This window comes from Natator depressus, chromosome 1 (assembly GCF_965152275.1).
Source record: "Natator depressus isolate rNatDep1 chromosome 1, rNatDep2.hap1, whole genome shotgun sequence".
NCBI classification, from domain to species: domain Eukaryota; kingdom Metazoa; phylum Chordata; order Testudines; family Cheloniidae; genus Natator; species Natator depressus.
The window spans coordinates 78629152-78651727 of record NC_134234.1 but is presented as its reverse complement, the minus strand read 5'-3'; the positions used below and the strand labels follow the sequence as shown (position 1 = coordinate 78651727).

Here is a 22576-nt window from a genome sequence, read left to right as displayed (position 1 = left end):
GTACATCAACTGGAAAGGCTACTTCTCCATGGTCTTGCAGATGGTGGTGGATCACTGGGGCCATTTCACTGACATCTATGTGGGGTGGTCAGGGAAAGTGCATGATCTGTGCATCTTTAGGAACACTGGACAGTATAAAAAGCTACATGTCTGGGGAAAAAAGTTCCAGCCAGAAGATTCAAATGGGGGATGTGGAAATGCCCATAGTGATCCTGGCAGACCTCACCTACTCTTTCCTCCCATGGCTCATGAAGCCTTACACAGGGAACCTAGACAGTAGCAAGGAGCACTTCAACAACAGGCTCAGCAGGTGCCGACTTACCATTAAATGTGCCTTTGGCTGATTAAAAGGGCACTGGTGCTGCCTTTTTGGCAGGTTAGACCTCAGTGAGGAAAATATTCTGATGGACATTGCAGCCTGCTGTGCTCTGCATAACATTTGTGAAGTGAAGGGGGAAAAGTTTCCCTAGTGGTGGAACGCTGAGATTGCTGGTTTTTGAGCAGCCAGATACCAGGCAATTAGAGGGGCACCGTGGGGGGCTATTTGAATTAGGGAGGCTTTGAAGGAGCATTTTCACAATGATTCCCAGTAATGTGTATTTATGTGATGCATTTGGCCAGTCAATGTTTACTTGCTGCCTTGAATGACCCCTGTAGTGCTTGCTTCCTCAGAGTTAATTATACTGAGCAAATATTCTTGCCTATCGCCACTGTGTTTGAACATTCGCACCAATTAACGTGTGCATGGCACAAATAAAGACTCATTTTATTTCAAAGACTATGTTTAATAACAGGACAAAACACAAAAATGTTGTCAAACAGGAGACATGGTAATGAGGAACAGTCTGTCGGTTACGGCTCTCTCAGCTGTGTGTAACTCCAGCTTTCATTGTGAAACCAGCCATATGGGTAGAGTGCATGGGGTATTGTAAGGGACCAGGAACATGCGAGGAATGGGATGGGGGAATTTGGGAAGAGCATGGTGTGACAGGTTCGATCACAGAAACCCCCTTGGGGCTGCCAACTGCTGTGCCAAGACTACTTCTGTCTTTGCTTTCCAGCCCTGGCAGCTTGGGACTTCAGTGCCCTGCCTGGTTTGAGCCAGACCCAGGTCTGAACCACATCCCCTAACAGCTGTAGGCTTAAACTGAAAGCAGCTTAAGAAGTGTTCCTGTCTTTAACACTCAGATGCTCAACTCCAATGAGGTCCAAACCCTAAATAAATCCATTTTACCCTGTATAAAGCTTATACAGGGTAAACTCAAATTGTTCGCTGTCTATAACACTGATAGAGAGATATGCACAGCTGTCTGCCCCCCCCATATTAATACATACTCTGGGTTAACTAATATGTAAAAAGTCATTTTATTAAATACAGAAAGTAGGATTTAAGTGGTTCCAAGTAGTAACAGACAGAACAAAATGAATTACCAAGTGAAATAAAATAGAACACGCAAGTCTATGGCTAATAGAGTAAGAAAACTGAATGCAGATAAAAATCTCACCCTCAGAGGAATTCAAGTAGGCTTCCTTTTACAGTCTACTCTCCTTCTAGTCTGGGTCCAGCAATCACTCTCACCCTCTGTAGTTACTGTCCTTGTTCCAGTTTCTTTCAGGTATCCTTGGGGGTGGAGAGGCTCTCCTTAGCCAGCTGAAGACAAAATGGAGGGTTTACATAGACTTTCTCTTGTGGGTGGAGACCCCCTCCTCTCTATGCAAAGTCCAGCTACAAGATGGAGTTTTGGAGTCACATGTCCATGCATGACTCAGTTTTTACAGGCAGCAGCCATTGCTACCTTGAACGCCCTCAGGTAGACTTCTTATGTGGATTGGAGCCTTCCAAGATCCATTGTGTGTTAAGTGCTTCTTGATTGGGCAGTTAACTTGCAAATTATTTTCTGAAGAAGCTGACTAAATGCTTTACTAAGGTTATTTAAAATCAAACAAGTATACAGCCAATATTCATAACTTTGAATATGATAATGACACATGCATACACTTAGGATGAATAGATTCAGTAGATCATAAACTTTCCAGAGATATGTTACATGGTATATGGTGGCATAAAACATATTCCAGTTATGTCATATATACATTCATAAGCATATTTCCGTAAAGCCTCATGGGGGACACCGTCACACATGGAACAGAGTTCTGTGTTGGCTGCAGGGGGAGTTGTGTATAGATGTGCTCAGACTGCAGTGTAATGAAGGACTTGAACACCTCTGCATGGCCCTCCAGCAGCTGTATCATCTGCTCCTGCCCCTGTGTCCTTTCTAAGCTATCCAGCCTGAGTCATTCATTGATTGTCTCCCTCTACATTCTTGTTTTGCTATGTGCTGCATATATTGACTCCGGCACTTCGCGAAACATATCTTCCTTACTCCGTCTGGTTAGCCGCCTTATCTGATAGAGGTGGTGCACCAGCGTGGAGGAGTAGGCCCTCTAGGGCGCATCTGCAGAAGCCAAAGAAACAATAATCAAAGATAGTATCATGAGTTTGCTTACAGTCATGAATCTAAGGTTACACACACCTTTCTCACTTTGCTAGCACACAGTTCGGTGAGAGTCCAAAATATGGTGAGTTTGGCAGGAGAGGGCAGTTGGGACAAAGGGTCTTGGTGGCTTATGATGAGGGTCACTATGTGGACCTAGGGAGAGTATTCTGAATATTGGCACCCTTTTCCACAGGCTGGGGTAATCAAACCCACTATCTCTCTCCTGAGGGTAACCCAGGATGCAAGAGTGCATCTCCTCAATGCATGCAGCTTTAGAGTGGGTCCGTGTGCTGCTTGTCTGTGTGCTGCTCTGGTCCCTGCAGAAATAATTGCCAGTTGGTGCAGCAAAGTTTCCTTTGACAGGGGGAGAAACAAGGCAGCTCTGTTAAGGAAACTTCATTCAGAGGACTGCAGAATACTTACAGAAAAGTTTCCTAGAGATCATGATCGAGGATTCCCAGGACATCCCAGTGTACATTAACACAATTTTTATGCAGGGCCCCCACTGCATAGCTGCATAGGCTCATTTGTTAACTTCTGTTCCTTATCCTTCCTCTACCATATAACAAAGTACATGAGAGCTTAATCTTCTCTCACTGTGTAGTATCAAAGCAAAATGCATGCTTACCAGAGCTTGTGTCCCCTGCTTCAGGCACACCAGAGCTGGAACACTGGGATTGACTTGATACCTCCAGAGTCAAAAAGAGGTCCTGACTCACCATGTCCCCGGATGACCGTGTTGTGTGTTCCACATCCTCTTCCAACTCCACTTCACTTCATCATCAGGGTTGATTCTGCTGGCTGCTGCCTCCAGACCCCCCGAAGTATCCACGGAGCTCTTGGTGGTTGAGGTGGGGTCACTGCTGAGGATGGCGTGCAGCTCCTTGTAGAAGCAACATGTCTTCAGCGCTGCACCTGAGTGACAGTTGGCCTCCCTTGCCTTCTGTTATGCCTGCTGCAGCTCCTTGATCTTAGCATGGCAGTGCTGTGTGTCCCTTTTGTGCCCCTTCTCCTGCATCCCACTAGGTATCTGCCCGTAGGTATGAAAGTTCCTATGGCTGGAGCAGAGCTGCAACTGCACAGCCTCCTCTCCCCACCGACCCAGCAGATCCAACAGCTCCAGTGTACTCCATACGGGAGCACATCTGTTGTGGAAATCCAGCATGTTCAGCTGGGAAGATGCTGTGTGAACTGTTGATGCTGAGCAAGCAGGAAGAGGAATTTCAAAAATTCCTGGGCCTTTAAATGAGGGAGGGATGCATGCCTGTGTACCTTCAGGGCGGCACAGTTCAAATTGCTGACCAGAGCAGTCATGATGGGCATTGTGGGACACCTCCTGGAGGCCAGTTAGGGCAACATAAGCAAGCACAGTGATACTGCATCAAACTAACTTTGTTGCAAAAAGCTCTATGCCTCTCATTGAGGTGGTTTTATTTTGTCGACATAGCAGGAAAGTTAAATTGGCTGGAGGAGCATTGTAGCATGTACATCCCCATTGTTTTGTTGACAAAAGCTGACTTTTGCTGACAAAACTGTCAGGTAGACAAGGCCTAAGAATAAAAAAGAACAGAGAGAGGGAGAGGCAAGAAAGTCAAGCAGGAGTCTATCAACACAGTGTGACTCTGGGAAAAGCTAGAGAGACTTTTTGGGTCTGGTGTTGGCTAAGGAGCCTTTTTGGGCTGTAAGCTAAGGAATTGCCCCTTTTTGTCCTTGGTTCCTTCTGCATTCAGAGATACAGGACTTTGTACATTCCTTGTAAATAAACAAGGCTGCATTAAAGAAATACCATATTCCATCAATTTCTACTTCCATCTGGAACTTCTCCAAGGCCCCTGAACTTTAACTAGCTGCTCAGGTCAAAAAGGGGGCAACACTGGTGTCAGGTGCAGGATCAATTTTACAAAGAGATACAGAGTATTCCTGTTGAACCAGGCTGGAACACACAATGGAGGTGTTTGCAGAAATGAAAAAAAAATAGCCAGCAGTATTTAAAACAAGACCTGAAACAGAAGCTGGAGGCTTCACAAAAGGAATTAAAGCAGCATCTGTAGGATTCCCAGAAAGGGCTGAGGGTTGAATTACAGATGAACATCGAATCTCTGTTGGAGCAACAACTACAAAGAATCTGGACAGGTTAGGAAGCCCAGCTGGAAAGCTCCCAGGCTGGAATGGCAAGACATTGACCTGCCATAGGCCAAAATTTTTTCCATGAAGTCGTGGGAACCAAGTAAGGTTTAGCCACCTTGGAACTTGGTAACAGAGATGAACTGTAGCAAGCAGTTAAGGAGCTGGAAATTCAGCTCCAGAAGCAAATCACAGTGGAAGGCAGCCACTTGGATGAAGAATTGAGCCAGGCAGAGAACAAGGGTAAGACTGGACATTTATGACCCTTTTCTACCCTATTTATAACCCACAGAGGCCCAGAGGGAAGAGGTCAGGTCGTCCCAGCTCAAATAATGCAAAAGCTTGATACCTTTAAGGAAATTCTCCCTGGGAGGCTTATTTGGCTCAATGCAATGTTACAGCTCAAATCAATGGCTGGGAAGATAGACAGAGGGGTTACTAGCAGTCAGCTTGGGTGGCTCAGCTCTGGAGAACTTATCCCCACAGAAGAGGATGGAGTTATCCAGACCATGTACAAGCCCTTCACATGCAGTATGGAGCTAACTATCAATCTGAGCTGGCCAGGGCACAGTTTAGAGCTAGAAGGACAGGGAAAGAAGAAACCTCACCTGAACTGGCAGAGGACCTGCAGAGACTTGTGTTCCTGGATATCATGAGGTGTTCTAGGATAGACTGGCAATGGACCAATTGATAGATGCACAGCTGGACTATGATAGGTGTCTTGCAAATCTAGATCAGCAAAAGGAGGCCACAGATGCTTTGAGAGGCTCAGTTTGCCACCAAGTACTTAAATCTTTCCCTGTAGTAGTTCACCAGAACAGGAAGCAACTACTAGTGAAGAAGAGGGAAGCTGATTGCCATAAGCCCTGTAAGTATAGTTCTGTGTCTAATATGTATGATGAAATGGGGGTGTAGGGATCAATGGGGACAAGTCCTCGGTTTTGGAATATCTTGAACCCAGGGCGGTGGGGGCTCTGGGTCTTTAACGCTCCCTTCTCACCACCAAAGGAGCTAGACAGGGCAGCACCTCAGGCTTACCTCCCAACACCAGCTCCTGCTCTGACCACTAGGTCTGACCGCCTATGCCCTGGTTCCTAACGGGGAGACTAATCTGGTTCATGACCATTTTGAACTATTAGAACAGATGATAAATTTGGTTTTTAAACCAGGAAAATTGGTAAAAATGCAAAAATTAAAGGAGACAGTTCAGATAAATGCTGGCACAGTAATAAAACTGGCCACAAAAAGAAGGATTGTTATAAATTAAAGGTAGGCCAAGGCTGCTTGTCACAGGTGTCTAGTGAAAGCCTCTCTCTCAGTTTGGGAAATGGGGGAAGCTGAAGGGGCAAAATTTGGAGGTACAAGCATTAACTCCACAGTTTTTGTTTAGATCTGGGCAGTTAAACAACAAGAATGGAGTTGGGCTATTGAGTTTGTAATAGGATCTGTGATGTGTATAGGGGATAGTTAACACAGGCTCAAACATAATTTTTTATTAGACCATACGGGCGAAAAAGGACAGGGAACAGGGGATCCAAACCTGAACTGCCTAATTCGTCTGAAATGGAGACAGTGACTAGGGCAGGGCCAACCGTCCAGAAACAGAGACAATTGTGTCTGAAGATTGGACCTCTAAAATTTGAGTAAGAAGTCTGGGTTGCTGAAATAGTGGATGAGCTAATAATTGGCTTGGATTTCATTATGGCTTATAACTGCGAATTCAGTGCCAGGATAGGTGTCTTACAAATTCAGTCTGTGGAAATTCCCTTTAAAGATATGGCCCAGGTGAGACACATGGTTTGTAGGCAACTGGTTTGCAATTAAGGAATTGTCCTGCCCCCTCGGGAAGAAACTATTATATCAGCTACATGCTGTGGTACCGTTCTAGCAAAGGAAAGATGGAGAGTGATTGAAACTGGTTTTGAGACCCAGGATATCAGGTCCTAAAGCTGCTAAAGCTCTTGTGGATCTGATACATGAACTGATCCATTTACTTGCAGAATGTTTCTGAAAAAGACAAAATAGTAAAAAGGAAACAGCAGTTACAAAATTTGAGCTGGTAATATTGGTATAGAAGAAAACTACAAAGAGGAAAGGGGTAAGGTGACTCCCAGAGTTTCTACTGGATTTGTTCCAGTGCAGTGCTGTACACTTCAATGGGGAACAGCAGAATAGTCTGAGACTTTCTGGTTAGGAATCAGCAGTTATTCTCTTGATCCAACAGAGATATAGGTTGTACAATACTGGTCCAGCCAAGATTGATATGTGGGGGAAACAGACCCATTAAGCACCCACCTCACTGGTTACCAGTAGCAAAAAGGGAAGAGGCACTACAGACCATCAAGGAAATGCATCAGGAGGGCATAACTGGGGCCTCACCCATTGCTCTGGTTAAGAAAAAGATGGCAGAACCACACTCTGTGTGGACTATAGAAAATAAAGGAAGACACTTTAAAGCAGGAGTGAGCAATCTGCGGACCATGGGCCGCATGCGGCCCATCAGGGTAATCCGCTGGTGGGCCGCCAGACTGTTTATTTACATTTGCGTAGCCACCCACAGCTCCCAGTGGCCCCGGTTCGCTGTTCTCGGCCAATGGGAGCTGCAGGAAGCGTCGGCCAGGCCCACGCCACTTCCCACAGCTCCAGTTGGCTGGGAACAGCGAACCGCGGCCACTGGGAGCTGCAGGCGGCTGTGCAAATGTAAACAAATGTCTGGCGGCCCACCAGCAGATTACCCTGATGGGCCGCTTGTGGCCCGTGGGCCACAAGTTGCCCACCACTGCTTTAAAGGATTATTATCCATTACCATAAATATGATAGCCTGGATGCTGCAGCAGGTTCAATCTGGTTTTCCACACTGGCTCTTAAAAGTGGGTATTGGCAAGTGGAAGTGGATCCAAAAGACGGGAAAAGCTGCTTTCTCAGCAGGACCAGGCTGGTGGCCATTTAAAGTGATGGCTCTGGACTTGTGAAACACATCAGCCGCATTCATGCCTCTCTCAGCCTGTCTGTACCATCTAGGTGATATCAAATGCTAAAACATTTGAGCAGGAACTAAAACATTTACAAAGGATCTGTGAGAAGCTGAAGGCAGCCAATTTGAAATTGAACCCAAGGAAATGTGAGATGCTTCAAAAAGAGATAATGTATCTTGGGCACACAGTTAGTGAGGAGGGAATTTCCACTGAGGAAAAAGAAAATTGAGGTGTGCCAGAGCTGGTCAGCTCCCCAAACACTCATTTTTTACAGAGCTCTGCTCCTATTCCAGAAGGTTTATTGTTGGGTTTGCTAATATTGCAAAACCAATGCATAGGTAGAGTGAGAAAGGGAAACTGTTTCAATGGTCAATAGTTTGATTAGCATTTTCAGTGTTTGAAAAATGCTCTGGTGACAGCCCCTATCTTGGCCTATCCATATTTTAACCCCCCTTTTCATATTGGACACAGATGCTACTGCTTATGGTTTGGGGGCACTAGTGACACAAGGACACAAGCAGCTTGAAAGGGTGGTAGTTTATTATAGCAAAAGTCTAAATCCCTGAGAGAAATTATTGCAGTATGTGAAGAAACTCCTAGCCTGGGTTAAATCTATAGCAGATCATGCTTCCCTGCAATGACTCTTTAGATTCAGGAATCCTGTGGGACAGCTTATCAAGTGGTTGGAAAAACTGTGAAATCATAGCACTGCAATCGCATACGGGTCTGGCCATGAGCATGAGAATGCTGGTCTCTTGTCCAGACAGCCTTGTGGGTGACTAATTGCAAGCATTTCCTTGAGCAGGAAAGCAATGAATTAGACGCTCAAGGGGAGAAGTGTCCCTCCACTCCTCCAATTCCCAGAGTCCATGGTCCTGGTCCATCCACTGAAACAATGTGGATGAGGTGGCAGGAATGGACCCCAGATCAACTAAAAACCAAAGAGAGGATCCTGATATCAGGAGAGTGTGTGATTGGAAAATCAGTCAGCAAATGCAGCCACCCTGGAATATAGTGCCCTCACAACACCCCAGTAAAAGCTTTCTGGTCACTGTGGGAAATATCATATAGGAGATGGGAGAAACCAGCGGGTGAGCAATACAAGTGCCAGCTGGTTGTACCAGATGCATTGAAAAAGGGGGTACCGAGGTTATGTCATGATTTTAAAACTACTGAACATTTCTTGGGTTGCAAAAGCCTAAGCTAAGCTAAGGGAGAATTTCTATTGGGTAAAACACAATCAGGATGTAGAAAAGTGGCGCAGGAAATGTGATGCTTGCATTGCTAAGAAGGGCCCCCACTCTAAAACTGAGAGAAGCCCTTTGCTATAGTAGTTTGTGTGGGCACCAGAGGAGCACATCCCCACTGATGTTCTTGCACCATTGCCTGAAACAGGCTGGCAATCAATATTTGCCTCAGTCACCAAATTCCACAGCAACAATAGGGACTCCTCAGAGGCTGTTTGGCTTTTCTCTCTGTGGATTTCTTTGCAGAGATTTAGATGGGAATAAAATTCATTTTGCATTGGTGATTGTGACAGAATATACCCCAGTGTCCACACCCGATTGTAATAATCTTTGTATAAGGTATGTCATCTTGCAAGGTATCATCTGAAAAGTCTTAATTTGCTGGTCCACATTCTCCAGATAAAATGTGTGGCAACATTGTATGTGAAGTTAGAACATTTTGCATGCTGTTCTTAACAGATGTTCCAAACTGAGGCAAACAGGTCTGTCTCAATCAAAGAAATGTGTGCTCTGCTTAATTTGCATTTAAGCAGTAAACAGAGTCATCGAGCAGGAAGGGAAAAAAAAAAACCTCCAACAGGTGAGGAAAAGCAGCAGGGGGCACCCTTTCCTGTAGACTTTCTGTCTCCTGAATCTCAGTTGGAAATGTTCTCCAAGGGGGAGGGGGACTGACCCTATTAAAAAGGAGGACAAACACCCCAAGACACCCCTCCTCTTCTCTCACTTTCTGTCCATCAATTCACTGCATGTGAATGGTCAAAGGTAGCAGCTGCTTAACAGAAGAAGGGGTGTTGACTGAAGATATTTGGCCAGTAAGACTATGGAGAGCATGAGGTGAGGAAAACTTTGCTTTGATTTCCACATAGTTTAAGTTAGGCATTAGTTGTGTTTTATCATTTTTTTCCCTTGTAACCATTTCTGACTTTTATGCTTTATTACTTGTATTCACTTAAAATCCATCTCTTTGTGGTTAATAAACTTGTTTTATTGTTTTATCTAATCCAATGTGTTTAAACTGAAGTGTTTGGGAAACTCCATTGGGGATAGCAAAATGTGTGCATACTTTTTCCATTGATGAAATTGCAGACCTATTTAAATTGTATTGTCTAAGAGAGGGGTGGGCAGTACAGGACATACGTTTTGGGAGGGGAATATCTGGGACTGGGATTGGTGTTGGGACCACCCTGCAGTATAATTCAGCCTGGTAAGAGCCTTGGTTTGGCTGGCTGGCTGAAGCATGCACACAGACATAAGTGGGAGTGACATACATGTGTTTGTGAGCAATCCAGGCTGGAAGCTACAGCAGCAAAGCAGTGTAATTGGCACCCCAGGTTGGAGGACGGGGTGACACAGCTGCTCAGTCTGGATTGTACCCTGGGTAAGTCACAATGATGTGAAAACATCTTGACAGAAAGCCACTGTATATATGTGAACAGTAAATCTTGTATCATTTTAAATTTGTCAATTATTTCTTTTTTCTGTTTTGGGATGGGTTGTTGGGTGTAACACTTTTAGGCCTTATCAGGATGATGAGCAAAGCAGAGATGGGGGTGGTGGTTTGAGCTGGGCAAAACCTAGTTATGGGTTGAGTTAGAACCCCATTGAGATTGATAGGTGTGCACTCACCCTTCAATTAATATAACTGGAAGCTTAAGCCCCCACTAAAACAAAAGGTGTGTGAGTGAACCTGCCCGGTAACTTTTGGCTGAGTATTGTTTTGGGTATGTATGTGGGGGTGGGGTGAGGTAACAGGGAAGACAGTTCACACAGAAACTGAGAAGAAACAAGAACAGAGAGAAAAGGAGAGACAAGAAAGTCAAGCAGGAGCCTGTATGCACAGTGTGACCCTGGAAAAAGCTAGAGAGAGAGCAAGAGCTTTAGGATCTGGCGTTGGCTAAAGAGGCTTGGAGGATGTACACTAAGAAACTGCTCCTTTTTTTTTTCTTGGCTCCTTCTGTGTTCAGAGGTACAGGACTTCATACATTCCTTGTACATAAACAAGATTGCATCAAAGAAAATACCAGACTCGATCAACTACTATTTCCATCTGGAACATCCCCAGGGCCTTGAACTTGACTAGCTGCTTGGGTCAAAAAGGGGTAATATTAACACAGTAAATTATAAGCCCTAAGGGCTTAACTGGGATTTATATATAGCTCTTGTTAGCCCCCTGTACAGGGGTGACTGTTACTCTGATTCTATTTTTAGCTCTTCTGCAAACATCACATCTAATACTTTCCTTTTCCAAGCTCCTCAAACCTTTTTTTTTTTTTTTGCTGACAACCTGAAGCCCTAATTTGCAATGCCAGCAAAGTAAAAAAGTTGATAGCAATGTGTGATAGAACTCTAGCCAGCCATTACCCTTAGATATAATGAAGACAGTTAATAACTTTTTAACGGGTGAGACAGGAAGGCTGCATGAATCACATTTTTTAATGGTCTACCCTGCCCCTGATTAATACTGGAGGTGCTTCATTAAGTATGCATAGATGTACTGTACTTTGTGTGAACTAGGAAAAGGAATGTCAAATTCTTGCATGTGTAATTCCAAAAGTCTTTTTCACTGTTCTCCCCCTGGAAGGGATAAGCTAAGATGTCTGACTTTCAGTCCCCTTTAAAGTGATGCATTACGGAAATCGGAACCAACCTTGATAGAACACAGAAATTTGTTATCACTTGCTGCCTGTTCAGGGAGTCAGGACTGCTCGGTGAGGCTATATTCACATTAAACTCTGCTTTTTTTTCTTTCAAAAGCTGGCAAGAAGTGTGTTAGAGTGAAACAAAAAGTGCCATTCAAGGAATACAAATCCTAAATGAAACTCAGATTTAGCCAGATATCCAAAAATATCAGATAATTAACAAAAGATGAAAAAACTTCCTGAACAGAGTTCAGAATTTTTTGGCAGTCCTGTAATTCTCGGGCCACTGATGTAACAAATGAACAGAAATCAATGTTAAAGCCTATACCAGTGAGTTCTTTGGGTCTGTGGACCGAATGGTCTACTGCTGACAGGTTTTCTGCAAATACATTGGGGTCTCGCTGCAATTCCACAGGGCTATGGTGTGCAAATTAGCTATTCAGGCTACACTGGCAAAGACAGAGAAAGCAATGTGCAATCTGTTATCCTGTCTAAATATCTGTGGCATAAACAGTCACTTTATAATGATTAGTTATTTGATCTTGCAATTTAATTGTGTTATAAAACCCTATTTATTATGTAGCTGCCTGGTTTCTGGGAGCCGCACTACAAAAGACTTGGCATGGTTGGAACCTATATGTTTGTCAGTAATTTGCAAGCCATGCCTATTAAATACTAGAGTATTTAAGAGTGTGAAAAGACTGTCAGCAAAAAGTATGCTTTGTTATACATAAACCAATCCAGCAAAATTAGCAGTATCTGAGGGCTTTTTAGGAAAGCACTCCAGTGAAGAATTCACCAACCTATGCTGAGAGCTGCAGAGGCTGAGGGAAACAAAGAAAAGATAGAAATGCACATCCTAATCTAATGCTGCTAAGGAAACTACTATGCTGTCAATTTACTGAGCTGTAGATGTAGAAACAGAATGGAGCCTTTCAATTCTGCTGCCTTCTCCCTGGGGTTAGAGACTGGTTGCCATGGATATCCTGGATTCCTGCAGCTAATGGGAGGGAATTCTGCAGCTGTGGTATCCTGGGGACTGTCTAGGGTGAAACATGAAATGGAGGCCTATGGGTGTGGTGGTGCAGTACTCCGAAACAGAAGGTCACAGGGTTGGCTTCCAACAGCGTTAAAGCTGAATTTTATTTCAAGTCACATTCATTTGGCTCTTTTTGTATTCCTGAAAATCAGACCTTTTTGTACTTCCCCTACTGTGCAACAGAATCATCACTGCCTTTAAATGGTTACTATCACAGCACTAACTATTGTACATAATTAGATGTGCACCAATGGTTCGCAGGATATTTTTAACCATACCTTCAAGCATTTTTTTTTAAAATAATTTAAACTGGGTTTGGTTTTAAAACTGGTGATTCCAAAACATGTACTCTCTGTGTGTGTGTGTATATAACGATAACTCATGTGAGTAAAAATGTCAGGATCAGGCCCTTACCCTGTGTCTGTTTCTTACTCTGCTTCTCACACACTGCACCCCTGAACCCCTTCCATTTTTCTGCCTTTCAAAAAATGCAACACGCTCATGCTTGGGGGAAAATAAATAATCCTCTGTTTTGCTGGAATGGTAGGATGAAGTAAAGGTATAATATTTGGCTATGGTATCAAATACTGATGTGCTCCTGAATGAATTTAAATCCTGCTCTTCATAGTTCTCTAATTGCTAGGGTCCTCTGCTGCTGTAGGAATTAAATTCCCCTCTGCCTTAGCTGCATTGCAATATACTATGATGAATTACACTGCGGGTTAACTGAAGCTGCTCACTGATTTCTGTCTGTCTAATATACATACAGGAACCAGTAATACTGTCAGCTCATAGCTGTGTCCTGGTTTTAAGGTGTCATGTATTCTCTGCCTAGCACTCAGCATGGGATGGTAAGATGAGGGCTGTGGAGGCAGGACTGGCCTCAGTTGACTTGTGAGTCATGGGAGTGTGTCTGAGGGTGGTGCAGTGATGACAAACCGGTCTCACTGAGGACCGAGGGCTCTTTTTAATTTTTTTAAAACATCATTATCTCTTTATTAAATTTTAATAGAAATACATAAAAGATTTTTTTATCCCCCATAGTGTGCTCATCTCTCTACAAAACATGTAAGAAGGCAACATTCCTGCTCCTAAAGGCTTATAAACTAAGGCTCCAATCCTTCACTTATGTACCTGCTTAACTTTATGCATGTGTGTAGTCACTGAGTCAAGTGTAACTGAAGTCACGCATTTGCAGGATCGGGGCCTAAAGGCTCCGTCCTGCAGAAATTTTCCCGCAGACAATCCCAATAGGTCAATGGAACTATTCAGGAATAAGGACTACTTTGGGGGTAAGGATTTTTAGGATGGGCCCATAAATAAAATTCATTACACCACAACCACATAAAATATAGCACATGGGAGAATGCAGGGCTATGGGGTTTGTTTTATTTTTGTTTTCTATGGAGTGTTAGTGGCTATGGTGGACTTTCACTATAGGCTTTGAGCTAATCACCAATATGTTTGTCAATTACATTAATTTATATCCATGTAATACCTAAACATTATGAGCCAAATTAATCCCTGATGTAAATCTATTGACTAATGGAGTTACGCTGGGGATGAATTTAGTCCATTATGAGTAGGATAGATATTCCTTGTTTATAGGATTACAAGGAAGTAGCAATCATAGTCACAATCTGCTTTTACATCTTAACTAATTTTAGTGATAAATCCTGATTTTTCAATATTTAATAAAAAATGGTGTTTTATGAAGCTCACAAAGTCAGGTAATCCATTGAAGTGCTCATTTTCTGTAAATGGAGAAACCAGTGTGATTATTAGATTGATTCAAATCCAAAAGTAGCTATAAACAGATTTTATGTGATGGTAAGAACAGAAAACTAGTTTGGAAGAATAGCCCTGGCTAGATTTGAGATCTTCTCCTGGAACCTCCAGCTGATGCAGTTTTGCACTCACATCCTACTCGGTGCCTGGGGACGTCATCATGCCTGAAGTCGGTAAACAACTGAGCTTTTGCTGTGGTAGCCCTGATACTGTGGAATTTGCTCCCTGCTGAAATCTAGCTTTCTTTATCTCTCCCCACATTTAAAAATACCTAAATGCTTATTATTGTAACCCTTCTGCCCATCAGAGTTGGCAGCAACAAAGGCCGGGTTCAGTATCTAGGGGTTCCGTTTCAATAACACAATGCAAAACCGGCTCGAGCCCCTACCCAGTGACCTATACCATCCCCCTGGGTGCATTTAAGAGGCAATACTTAAATTTACTTGCAAGCACAGAGTCTGAGTGTAGCAAAAACCTCTTAATAAAGGAGGGAAACACTGTGGCATTATGTTGGGGAAACACCACAAACAGGATTCATAACACCAGCCATGAGCAACAGACCCACCCCCAAGTAAGTTTGACAGTGTCCTTTTCCCCTCAGGGTTTTAAGTCCAGCAACCCAATAGGCCCCTCCACCCCCCAGTTTCTGTCCTTGGTCAGTACAGCCCCCCCAGAGTTCACAAGTTCCTCTGAAGAGTTTACCTCCCAGCCTGGGTGGAAGTGGAGGGAGGTATGGGGGGCATCTTACATGCTCCGCTGCTCAGGTTGACAGCCGAGTGCCACACCTCTCCATGGGGGTTCTGCTGCAGTCTTCACCACCAGCTGCACCTCTCCGCCAGCTGTCCTGCTGGCCGCTCCTCTCCGCCAGCTGCCCTGCTACCTGCTCCTTTCCGCACCTCTCCGCTAGCCATCATGCTGGCCACTCCTTTCTGCCAGCTGCCCTGCTATACAATCCACTCTGCTCTCTGCACCTCTCCACTAGCCATCCTGCTGTCCGCTCCTCTCTGCCAGCTCCCCGCTCCACTCTCTTCCCTTGCTGTCTGCTCACCAGCTTGTCTTCAGGCCCCACCCCTTAACACAGCTCTCAGTGATCTCAGCTCTTTGTAACTTGAGCTCTCAGTGATTTTTAGCTGGTAGTAGGGGAACCTCAGTGCTGGTGCACCACAAGCCCAAAGTAGGTCTAATGTTTAGACCTAGGTGTCAGTGATTTCAGTTCTGCAGCATGTAACAGACTCCTAAGGGAGCCAAAATTAGCTCTGTTATTACACAGTGGAGAGTCAAAATAATGTTGGGGACCCACACTGTCTACCACTCAGTCAACCCACCCTCTCCATTCAGTGGGAGTTGGAACCCAGTTACCTTGCCTAGTGAGTGCTCCTTAGTTGAGTACGAGTCTCTCTGTCAGAAAATGCCAAGTACAGTTCTACTGTCCTTGATTCACATAACCAGGATAACAACCCTTTATTACTCCTGCCCCAAATAAGAAAGAGACTGGGGATCCCACAGCAGCCAACGTGACCATTTGGGCAAGTAATCCATCATGCTAGGCAGGGTGGGCGTGCCCATGCAAATGAGATCAGCCCCTGAAGTCCTTTTCCACAGCTCACCACCAGATGTCAGGGTAGAGCTCATTCTGACTCTGCTTACATTATTTTCAGCATTGTTTTTAAATTACAACCACTGTTGCTATTTTATTGTTCTTATTGATTTTTGTTTACTCTCCCTTGTTTGGAATTTTGTTGAGGTTGGGGTAGTTCTTTTCATTAGCTAACGAGAAATTGTTTGTTGTTCACCACCCCAAGCACTTTTTTGGGGGGTGGGGTGCTTTATACATTTATTTATTATTAGAGTGGTGTAACTGAGAAGAGTTTGGCCCATTACATTTAATATCCCTGCTGAAGGAAAAAAAATTCTGTCAACAGGGAAAAATAAATAAATAGTTTATGGAAGAGCTGAAAAAATGAGAAAATATTGCTCTTGCACATATTAGAAAATGTGAATAAAATCTGTGTCTCCCAAAATATATTGGAATTGTAGGTGAATTGTAACTCAAGAGGGGATTACCCGGTCAAACCCAGTCAAACCTTTAGAAGTAGGAGGGAGGAATCCTTGTCTTTAAGTTTCGCACTTGGAAACTGTTTCTTAAAAGGCATCCTTTTTCTTCATTGGGAGGAGGGAGAGGTCCTTGTCTAAACTATGCCTTGTGCTCTGACCCATTTTTTAAAAAACTTTTTCTGGGTGGTGTTGCTGGTTGTTGTTTTTAAAGCAATACTATTCCCATTTAGTGGAGTGATGGACAAAGATGGTGATGAAAGTCAGTATCTAACAACAAGGTTCATTAAATTAAAGCCATTGGTGGTTACTTCATCAAGTTCTCAGATGCTGCTGGCCAGTTGAAGAATGGCACTCTTACTACACCACTGTTTACACTCAGTGGACCAATTCTGTGCTCAGTTGCACAAGTGTAACTTCTGTTAAAATCAGTAGGACGCACAGTCATGTAATTAAACACAGAATTGAGTCCTCAGCATCTTGTACTGCTGCTTTATTTAATTATCACTATTCTATTGTCCTACCCTCCCTTCTTTTTATCTTGCTTTTCTATTTCAGCCTTTGTCCTGCCTATCTGGCTTGATACACTACACACAGGCCACCCTTCAAGACATTGCTTGGCAATAATTCAAGGACTTTTATGTAATTCGTCATCTGCAAGGACATCAAATTTCATATGAAATGTGGACAAAATGGAGATGAACCAAGCTAATCTCTTGAGCATTCTTCATGACTTGTTGTGGACATTTAACTCATGAGCAGGGTGTCCTTTCTTAACAGCAGGAACAGGCTAATGGGCCAAAAAGGAAAATCATTTAGAACTTAGTTGCTTCCAAGAAGCATAACATTCTTTGTCCAGCAAAATGGACTCATTTCATAGAAAAGAGTCAAGGAGGACTGTGATAACTGACAAGTAACCCTTCAATGTTCAGTGCAACTCGGGCAATTGAAACACTAAGGAGATCTCATAGGTATATCTCAGTCTCCAGTGCCATTTGTGAAAGATGCCAGACTGATGGCATTGGAAACTGAATTCATCTAGCCTCAGAACATGCACCACACAGAAAGTGGCAGTGCCAGTTTCCATGCACCATTCCATCCAGATGCCTCATTTCATAGTGAGTGGGCCAAATTTATGAGTGAGAGGGTAGTTCAGTCTTTGGCCTCTGGGTTGGGACTTCTCTGAAAGATATCAATGGTGATGGCAGTTCATGAGAACTGCCCTGAGACCATTTTACCACTGAACATAGTCCTATAGCTTTAAAATTCTGCTTGACCTGAGGGAGGGAGTACCTTTTTACAGGAATTCAGTGTTACCAGAAATGGGCAATTTTAAGGTTCCAGAACGGCAGGGCACCAACAAGTGTTATGTGGTGATGACCTTGTGCTGGAAATGCACCTTAGAGCTGTCACTCATCTAGGATGATTGTGATTTTGATGGGGGTGATCCTGAACTTAGCTAGTGGAACATAGCTGAATACAAATCGTAGGGCTGATAGAATGTCACTACAAGATAGCATCATTTTGTTGCATTGCTATCACATTTCACTGTGACATGCTGATGTAATGTGCCGTGAATGCCGTGATATTGTGATCTAAGTATTGCCTTATATTGATACATGAGTGTGTTCCATCAGGTTAATTTATGTAAGCAACAGCCTTACCTGTGACTTACACATGAAAGGTATAGTTTTGATAAAATGAACGCTTATATGCATAATTAAGCAGCTATACCACATAATACATCCTACTAATTTGTTGAACAAACTGCCGTGCAATAATTTTTGAACTTAAAAGGAAAAGCAGTACTATAGCTAAAAACAGGAACTAGACAGCATACTCATTAGCCTTTGACTGTTAAAACAAGGCAGTGTCCTTGTAAAGCCATAAACAATCTGATTTCAGTAATTTCTGAACTTGGGAACAGATACACAGTTTATTCCCTCCAGCTGCAAGATTTCAATTTTTAACTTCATCTGCAACCAAACATTGAAGGGGGTGGAGGGTAAGAGGGAGGGGAATTCCCAGACCTACAAAAGTATTATTGTGTTTTCAGAACCCACATGACACTAGCCAGGGAATTGCTCCCAGTATTTTAATAAGAAGCCCCCTTCCCTCCAAAATAACAACAATACATGCCCCCCCCCGGCACACCTTTCCTTGTGCTAAGACAGTGTTCTCAGATACCATGGTGAGGCACCCAGATACCAGAGGGATGGGTATGCTATAAGTTCCTAGATGGAGAGAGGATGCTTGTAGACAGGAAAGATGAGGGACTGGGAATCTATTATCATTTTCCAGTTTAAATAAACACATTTTCTCATAACCACCCAGGAGGTCCCTCACTTGCTAAACCCAACTTGCAATATGTTGAGTCAGCTTTTCAAGGGGTCAGCACCCAGCAGGTCCCATTAATGTCAATGGGAGCTGCTGAGTGCTGAGGACTTTTTAACAACTGGCCGTAAGCGCACAGGCTAGAAATGTTTATGCTTTGTTCCTGAAAAGAAAATATACGGATTATATGGAAATACAGCATAGTGCTCAACTTGTGTCATTTGAAGTGCTGTGTGTGAGAGAAATGCTTGTAGGGTGGCCCTGGGATATCCTGAAAACTGAAGGATGGGAGGTTTCAGGAGAATGTTCTGAAATAGTTGACAGCTGCAATATGGTGCATTCCAAAAGCAGACCATTTGCTCTTCAGAAGCAGCTTTATGAACCCACCGATGAAAGTCTGTCTTTGCAGAAAGTTGCTGAGCTCTATCAGAGGCAGGGAATTCAGCCCTCTTTTCTGTTTAGGCTGAACACTGGTATTGCACATACATACTTTAAACAAAGAACCAGTACCCACATAGGGTATGTATGATCCATAGCACAACGCCGGTGTGTTTGTATTGTTGTGTACTGCAATAAAAGTGTGACCCACACAGGGATGCTGGTAATAGAATGATATTTACAAAATTAGTTACAAAAAGATGCACCTCCATGACATGATAGGGGTCAATATCTGCCGCTTGAGTTTACTGTTGCATGTGCTCTAATTCAATTAACATTAGTTAGACCCATTTTAAATTCAGTTGTTGCTAGCAAGCTAGCACCATTTTCTCTGGTCACTTAGGTGTAAACTCTTTATAAGCTGATTTATGAAACATGCTAAAGACTAGGGCCCTGCTATTCTCAGTGGCAAAGGGTGTTTCTCCCCAGGCCCCTTCCATCCCTTACCTAATGAGCAGCTTTATTTGAACTTTACCTCCTCCCCCATCCCCAAACGCTGGATTGATAAACTGAGGTAAGCTGATGTTGTCATATGCCGCCAGCTATCTCCTCTCTGATCTCCCTCTGCCAGCTCCTCCACACTTGCTGTGCTGTAGTGAAACGCAAAGGGGAGGGAAGAGCGGAGGAGCTAGCAAGAAGGTGAGCAGAGACAGAGAGGAAGCAGCTGCCAGTGCCTATAGAGAGGAGAAGACCTGAAGAAGAGGGGGTGCAAACACAGCAGAAATTGGTTCAATAAAAGATATTACCTCACCCACCTTGTCTCTTATCTCTGTAGAGAGAACTGGAGTTTAAAATGGTTTCAGAGTAGCAGCTGTGTTAGTCTGTATCCACAAAAAGAAAAGGAGGATTTGTGGCACCTTAAAGACTAACAAATTTATTTGAGCATAAGCTTTTGTGAGCTACAGCTCACTTCATCGGCTGCATGCAGTGGAAAATACAGTGGGGAGATTGTATATACACAGAGAACATGAAACAATGGGTGTTACCATACACACTGTAATGAGAGTGATCAGGTAAGGTGAGCTATTACCAGTAGGAGGAGGGGGGGAACCTTTCGTAGTGATAATCAAGGCGGGCCATTTCCAGCGGCTGACAAGAACGTGTGAGGAACAAGGGGGGGGGGGAATAAACATGGGGAAATAGTTCTACTTTGTGTAATGACACATCCACTCCCAGTCTTTATTCAAGCCTAAGTTAATTGTGTCCAGTTCGCAGATTAATTCCAATTCAGCACAATTAACTTAGGCTTGAATAAAGACTGGGAGTGGATGTGTCATTACACAAAGTAGAACTATTTCCCCATGTTTATTCCCTCCCCCCCCCCACCACTGTTCCTCACACGTTCTTGTCAACCGCTGGAAACGGCCGCCTTGATTATCACTACAAAAGGTGGTGTCCCTGCACCCCCCTTCCTGGTAATAGCTCACCTTACCTGATCACTCTCGTTACAGTGTATATGGTAACACCCATTGTTTCATGTTCTCTGTGTATATAAAATCTCTCCCCTGTATTTTCCACTGAATGCATCCGATGAAGTGAGCTGTAGCTCACAGAAGCTTATGCTCAAATAAATGTTGTTAGTCTTTAAGGTGCCACAAGTCCTCCTTTTCTTTTTTTGGAGTTTAAAATGTCTCTCCTGTTGATGGCCTTGTGTAAAGCTGCACAGCTCCTTCTGGTGGGGAAACTGAATATTAACCAGGAGCTTCCATGAGCTCCTTCCAGCACATCACTATCTTAGCAGAAATCAGCACAAGCATATGGATACATAGGCCTTGTTTTCAGACCTTGGTCTCCAGCTGTGTATTTACTTTTCTAGTACTAATAGCTGTGTCTGCAAGAATTAAAATTACATAGCTAGATTCTGTCCTGCTCTGAGCAGGGGGTTGGACTCGATGACCTCTTGAGGTCTCTTCCAACCCTGATCTTCTATCATTCTCTCCAGTGCCAGAACACCACTTCGTATGTGGGGAGTGGGATGGTGGGGGGAGGGAAGAAGGGGCATGTCGGGGATCTGTCTCTGCCTTGAAGGGACTTAGATGAGCTTCTGGGCTGCTCTAAAATTATGCCATTGGCAAGAGTTCTTAAATGATCCTGTACCAGTGGAGGGTTGGTGTTGTGGAACTCTGCCACACCTCGAGCACTCACCCTCCATCCCTCAACAATTTCCCTTCACTGCAGGAGAGGGGGGAATGGGGCACAGGATCTGGTTACTGCATGCTTGTGCCAGGAGGGATTCCCCTCTTTCAGGGCTATTCTCTGCTGGGTATATTATGGCCAGATTACAACCCCTTAGCACCCCTTGAGCAGTGTGATGCGGTTATGAATGCAGTAGAGAATCTGGGCCAAGTGCTGAGGTCCCAGTAAAAATCAGGCATTGGGGGTTTATTACCCATTTCTGTTCACATGGAGAACTTTTCCTCCCTATCTGACAGAAAAAAATATTACTGTTTGAGTTGTCAGTCTTCACTCTGCCAGTTGTCATAGTGCAGATTTCTTTTGAATACTTCACTCAGGACAGAAAAAGAGAAAATGAAGCTAAGAAATTTTGAAAAATGTATTGTTTTGGGGCTTTCCAGATTTTGCAGATATTTTTTCTGCTCTGCAATACTTTGGGGACAGGCAGTTATAAATGATGGACTACAGAAAAATCCTACCCACTCACAAAGCATGTATTATTTTACTGAGATATCTGGGAGGAGTTGCAGAGGGGATGTTATGGGTTCAGAGAGGAAGAATGACTGCAGAGATGACAAGTTCCCTCTTCTCACTCTAAAAAAATCTTTCATATGGCTTAAAAAAACTTCCTTGAAGTGCAAAACTCCCCTCTATCAGTCAGGAAATGTGAGGCAGTTGAAAAGCACTTGTAGTTTTATGATGTTGTCCAGTGCTTCCATTTAAATAGTGCAGTTTTGTGTCCAAGGGGCTAGTATTAGATAGATGTGGATAATCATAAAAGTGAAAAACCTGATTACACAGTATTTGTTGTCATTCCCCTTTTTATAGACTAGTCTGTGAAGCTTTGTTCCATTGTGTGTGTTTGCACCCCCAACAGCTGCTCTAGCAATCTTGCATTTACCAGTGCTTTACAGTCTTTAGCTACTACAAAGAAGGACTTTTTTTCTCTATAGGTCTTTCTGAAGGAAATTATTTTATATAGTGTGTGGCAAGAAGCTTGCCATCAGGGTCAATGACCATCTAAGGAATCATAGAATAACTTAAATAAGATATAGGAAGCATGCAGTCCATCATCCTGCTGGCACAGGATCATCCCCTGAGTATATTTTTCTAATGCCTTCTTCAGTCTAATTTTAAATAGGGTGGGAACTTTAAATATGATTTTAAAATAATCTCAATCGATTTGTCCAAAAATATTAATCATGTAGATTAGCTAGCAATCCATTTTCTCCAGGCGATCAATCAGTTTTAATGCAAATTATCACAT

At 43.5% G+C, this 22576-nt stretch overlaps 1 long non-coding RNA gene across 1 annotated transcript; it reads right to left on the bottom strand.

The window, feature by feature from the left end:
- Nucleotides 1-1582: 1582 nt before the first annotated feature.
- On the bottom strand, nt 1583-15078 carry LOC141982275 (uncharacterized). The gene is made up of 3 exons (XR_012638005.1): nt 15059-15078; nt 3127-4048; nt 1583-2456 (listed from the first exon to the last, which is right to left on the bottom strand). It is a non-coding gene; the product is annotated as an uncharacterized LOC141982275 (long non-coding RNA).
- Nucleotides 15079-22576: the final 7498 nt, after the last annotated feature.